This window comes from Styela clava, chromosome 4 (genome assembly GCF_964204865.1).
Source record: "Styela clava chromosome 4, kaStyClav1.hap1.2, whole genome shotgun sequence".
Lineage (NCBI taxonomy): Eukaryota > Metazoa > Chordata > Ascidiacea > Stolidobranchia > Styelidae > Styela > Styela clava.
Window position 1 is genome coordinate 23,267,392 of NC_135253.1, and position 6,227 is coordinate 23,273,618.

Consider the following 6,227-nt stretch of genomic DNA (forward strand, 5'->3'; position numbering starts at 1 on the left):
TTTATGATAAATTGTTATTATTTGGATATTTCGGGTAATGCGCGTCAGCTTTTCGTGGTTCTGCCGCCCAGCTTGTTTTGCTTCGGCAAAATCAACGAAATACATCAAAAACCGACTTTGCAAAGACAGCAAATTACAACAAAATTGGGTTCGCGTTGTTATCGCCATGGAAATACGGGGGCAAAGAGCAACATGCCACGACGTTTTGATGAAATGCCTCGTGGCATCGGACTTAAACCAGGATAAATTAAGTAACCGTTGAACTAGGTTTTTGATCTCCGGTTAACTTTTGAAGTTAAACCGAGTTTAACTAATCCGAGATTAGTCTTAATTCAGGTTTAAGTTAATTGAGGTTTTTGATCTCCACCCTTAAACAAGCTTTTGGACGCATGTAGTATGGGCTACATCATTCACATTAATCATTGTGTCCAGTTAATTGCAAGTTTTAATTCATATTGAGTTTTGAGTAGGGTTGCTATTTCGGGACCAGAATTGAAATCAGGAGCCGGGATTTTCACCACGTAATCAGGGATGAAAAAAATTAAAAGCACACAAATCTCATGTATGTTTTTTGTGGCAAAAACATGAGAGCATCAAGAGCGTCATCGTTAGGACGATTCCTGATTTTATTGTCAGAAAAGTGCTGAATATGCACGCTCAGCCTCAACTGACATAGATTTGATTGATGATAGTGCGTCATAACTTTTCCATGTTTCCTGGCCTCTACTTGCTTGTCTCATATAGCAGCATTTCTTTCTCAAAAACCGTTCGTCATCCATAACACACCTTCGTTCCATCGCGTGCAGCGAAAACATGAAGCGCTTGACCCAACGTCATTTGAGTGTCTCCGTCGTAGCTGATATCTTACAATTTCTGATGTAATATAACCCATAACTATGGGCTGATATAACTCATATTGTTTCTATCACGTTTGTTTCTTGGTTTTACGCATTTATACCTGTACAGCTAGCAATCATTTACTGAAGGCATGCTGACGTGTTATTCAAACTACCGGTACCGTACCAAGGCTGCAAGAGGTGAAAACTAAATTATTTAGGGAATAGGCCTACGAACAAAAATGTTGGCCAGTCTGCCAATAGTCAGATAAGTTGTACGGTACTGGTATACAAACAAAGATGAATATCTCCAATCCATACCGGTACAATACCGGTCTCTAAACTAGGTTAAAAAAACATGACTAAATACGAGAGAGAGACTTATTTCGTCAACCAGAATACAAGCATTGAATCAATAAAAATTATATACAAAACACACAGTTATTCGGTATAGACTGGGGAGCGATACGACCATCAGAGTCAGCTCTCCCCTGCCCCCTATGTTCGCTATCAAGATTCACAGTTAATTAAGATGTTTGAACAATTTAACAAAAAACGCTACTCCTTTGAGGAAGGGTTGACTAAGTTACGGAATATTTTTGGATTCGGTAAAAAATTGTAGTTCATTGTCAAACCACTGCTTTTTTTGTAGATTTTCACTTATAGGCCGCGAGCCGAGGCCCTGAAAAACGCCTAGAAAGTGAGTTTCGTAGCGCACATCAGGTAACTACCTGAAAATGATTTTAAAATGTTCCTTAAAAATTTAGTAACAAATATTGCCTTGTTCCCACTTCCAAAAGTTGCACGTTTTACGGAAAAGACGCTTTTACTACAAGAAATATGTGCTACGATCTGTCCTATATTCTCTACATTTTCGGCACTGAACAATGACTTCTGCATGACGTAACAATTGAATTAAACCAGCTGTTAGCGAGCGGATGAATATTAGTTATTTCTGCTCGACCTTGCGCTGAGTTGGGCAGGCTTTCCATAGCCCTGTTTAGTTATTATTAGTTAAGTTATGCTAAGACGTTGTTGAAAAATGTATAAGTAAATTATTAAACACTTGTAGATCCTTACCACGGATATGGGCCGTGAGACGAAACCATGAAAACGCCCAGAAAATGAGTTTCGTAGCGCACATCTGGTAACTAAATAAATTCTTCAGTTTTGTGTGAAAACGAACATAATGAACGCATTACAGCTTGTTCCACAATCCTGGTGCGAAATTGAATATAAGAGGTTCCCGGAAATTCAATAACCATAAGTTTACAACGCATACATAAGAACTATACAATTCGAGTGCCCTACAGCACACTAACACAAATGTATTCCTGTAATGTTTTGCCTGACCAAAATCGGACTTCCTCAGTCAATCATAATTTATTAGGTAGATTACGAAAAATATGGCATACATGTAACCAACAACAAAAAATACTTTAATTGTGTGACAGGAGTCGGGAGTGACCTCGAAAGCAGCGACACCAACAACGCTGATTCACATTTGAGAATAAATTTTATGTAATAACCACAAGCAGTTTACAACAAGAACAGCATAAAAAGCTACATCCATTTTATAGAAGCTATCAAGTATCAAACGTATTTATTTTTAAGCAATGAAGTCACAAATTAACATCGTGAGCACGAAAACACAAATAAATCAGTTATTTCTCACTTAGAAATTTACCGCAAAAGTCAAGAAAATTAAATGAATGTACAATATGTACATAACATAGTGAACAGAAATATTACAATTTACAATTAATCTTTTTTTAGTTTATGTGGTTATGTATTTGAACAAAGGCAATAATATTTCTAGAAACAGGACTACGACACTAACAAATGTCCGAAAAAAAAAAAAAAAATGTATGATACTTATTAAATCAACTGTAATATCTAATTCACTTTCTTCTGAATTGTTTTCGAAATCCACTATCTCGAAAATCGACTTTTCCTCTATAGGTGTACTGTGATTTCTGCAGTCAATACAAAAACAAAAATCTGTGCAATTTAAGTTGATTTTGGCACGCTTTCATAAATTATTTTGACTATTTTTCTTTGCAGTTTGCCAACTCAAGAACTGATTTGAGGGCCACATGCTTCTTCAGTGAATCATTGTTGGGTGGAGAGTATAATCCTTATGTTTGACAGTGTTAAATAGACGTGCCCTGGTATCATTTACATTCTTCATATCCTCTTCAAATTCCTCAGCTTTATTTATTAATACCTCGTTAACCTCAAAAGATCTTCATAGTCGAGGGAAAAAAATGAATTGAAAATCTCAATGAAGTCTCCAACATGAATTTGATGGGCAGTTCCAATTGCAGAAAAGTGCTAAAGTATTTCAATATAAGTAGAGCCCATCTAAGCTGTTTGCAACTATTATGATTCCCATATACCTTTAAGCTTCAAGACTTCTTGTTTAATCCATTTTATAGCACTGATAGCAGCAGGGATCAGAGCCTGCGTTAGGTCGGATTGGTGGAACATTGCCGTTTTCTTTTGTAGTACAGTATCTAAAATAAGGAAGAAAATAATATTTGGAGCAGCATGATTTTAAAAATACCCCTAAATACTAACTAATACCTTGAATACATAATGCATTTTATCTGATGTACTAAATGAGCGTATATATGCTCATTGCATGTTCTACAGTCCAGCAGTGTTTGCATACCAATACTAGACTATATCTACACTAAATTTTGATAGATCACAGTCTGAAATGTCCTATGACAGTATGAGTATGGACTATAGACTATATTTTGAAACATCAACTGTTTGTCTACAACTTCATTTCTCACCTCTCAATCATTTCCAATGCTACCTTTCTTTCCACTCCGGCATAACTTATCATTGCTTCCCAGGTTCTTGTCGACTCTATGAATTTAGATTTAGACCAACCGACATTAGTAAAATTGATTTAATTTCTTCTCTTTCACACAACCGTGCATTACAGAAACAGCCATTCATTTATATTTCCAAATATGCTGTGGCCTATATAGTAGTATAAGTCTGCTGAATAGTCAAGAAGAGTCATTAAATTAATCATAAACATTTCATGCAAGCCAGAAAATATCGTTGTTTGTGACATATTATTCTACAGTTCTAGGTCTAGCCTTCCTTGGAGTTACCGCACCGTACCTATTTAACAACGTCTTATGAGCTAGTGCTCAACTAAAATTGCTATTTATGGCAAGGATATACAAGTGTTTAATATCTTACCTATACTTTTCAACACCTCCTTAGAATAACTGGACTAATATTACCGGTAACCGAAAAAAACTATGGAAAGGCTACTCAACGCAAAAGCGAGCAGTTGAGTACATCTGATATTCATCCGACCACTGGGGATCCACCTACAGCTGACTAACTTGACTGTTACGTCGTGCAGAAGTCTGCGTTCATTGGCCCATGATACCGGAAAAGCAGAGAAAATAGGACAGATGGTAACACATATTTATTGTAGTAAAAGCGTCTTTTCTGTAAAACGTGCAACTTTTGGAAGTGGGAACAAGGCAATATTTGTTACTAAATTTCTAAGGAACATTTTAGAATCATTTTCAGGTAGTTACCTGATGTGCGCTACGAAACTGAAAGATAAATGGCCTCGGCTCGCGGCCTATTAGTGGACACTTAGCAAGTACAGCAGTTAATTTATAATAAAAAAAATTGTAAAATAATAACAAATCAGTAGAAGTCAGCTCGGGTATTTAAACATGTGAGGATTGAAGTGAAAAAAAAATTTAAAGTCACGTTTAGGATATTCCATTAAACAACAATGGAAAAGGTACATTGGAATCAGTCAAGCTTCAAATGCTAATGGCATTAATGAAAAGAAATAATGAATATGAGAAATGAAGACTGAAGTTACCATCTGAGACATTGGAAGACGCTAAAACCTTATAGACTTGATAGTGTGGAAAGCCTTCTCACAATGCAGTAATAATGGAACATATATTTATAATATCATTATACAGGCTTTAAGTTGAACTATATGTTTAATTAAAATATCTATCTTTGCTAATAAATGCTGAAAACCATTTATTTCAATCTGCTGAGTGATTAGGGCCAGAAATTTGCTGTAGGGACCATCACCAGGGCTGGATTTACCAATAGGCTAGGCAGGCTGAAACCTAGGGCCTCGAAATTCGGTTTCGAAGTTGGTATTCCTTTTAAAAACTTGACAAGTTTAAGCCCTACGAATATTCTGTACACAACTAGTTTCAACCACGTTGTAAACAGCCATTATTGCGTCGTTTGCATCATAATAAGGGTAATTATTATGCGCATTCTGCTGGAAGTTTCTATGTTAAAGTATGGCTGTAGCGGTCGTTTGATAAAAGAAATTGAAAGCAAAACTGCCTCAAGTAAATTTTTATTCTTTTAATTAAAAATTCGCACCCATGATTGGGGAGAATGAAAAGTTTAATGCACTCATATTTTTAAATTTTAAGCAATGACATATGATGTTGTTTAGAGAGAAATTCTCTCATGGCGGTTTACCCACAATTGCCGGCTAATTAACTTATGAAAGCTTTGTGTGTAGGAGCTTCTTGTACACACAATACATTCGGTGTCTCTAGTTTTATAAAGTTTTCCAGTTCATATGTATGGTGTATGTATATCATTTGCTTTCATGGAGATTCTTTTTACCTTGGTCCTATTGGAATTTAAGAGCGATAGAAGGATGTAAGCTACTGTAAATGTGGTAGAAGCAGACAATATTCTGAGTCAATTATTGTATGATTTTTAGAATTTACGTCAGTAGACGTGTTAAATCCGATTTATAGAGAAAAAATCCGAGTCTCACTCACGTACGTTTCTCCTTTTGCCGCTCCTGATTTGCTTTTTTTTAATTTCTTTCTGAGTTGTCATGGACGCTTCTGTTGAATAAGTATCTTCCATATTCATTTTGTTTGAATAATCTGTATTTCCAATTTGTATGACTGATAAATCCGAGTTAGAATTGGTTTCCCATTCGGCTGGAGCCGAGAGTATTTCCTGGGGTGGATATCGAATACAGCTGAGCTTGTTGAATTCCGGTATTCCATATTGTGCACCATGACCTTAAAATATGGTTTCCCATAAGACGGGGGATGAAACGGCGTGTTTCCTATAGAAGATGATTCTTTAAGTCTGGCTGTTTTTGTTTTTTTTATGTTGTACGTCCTGTATTGGTCCTACAGGTTGTACGTCTTTCGGTGGTGTTTTCAATGGGCTTGTTACATCTTCGCACTCGGACCAATCGCTTATTTCTCTCGATTTGCGTAGTTCAGAGACTGACGAGGAGAACTCGCAGACCGATGTAGATTTATCGTTTTGTGTTAGTTCATTGGGTATATGTTTTTCCGACGTATGTTGTTTCGCTTGTGTTTTTTCTTGATTAGATAT

At 36.2% G+C, this 6,227-nt stretch overlaps 1 long non-coding RNA gene across 1 annotated transcript; it reads right to left on the bottom strand.

The window, feature by feature from the left end:
• Window positions 1-2,200: 2,200 nt before the first annotated feature.
• LOC144422011 (uncharacterized) lies at window positions 2,201-4,412 on the bottom strand. The gene is made up of 2 exons (XR_013475094.1): window positions 3,638-4,412; window positions 2,201-3,352 (listed from the first exon to the last, which is right to left on the bottom strand). It is a non-coding gene; the product is annotated as an uncharacterized LOC144422011 (long non-coding RNA).
• Between the last annotated feature and the right edge of the window lie 1,815 nt (window positions 4,413-6,227).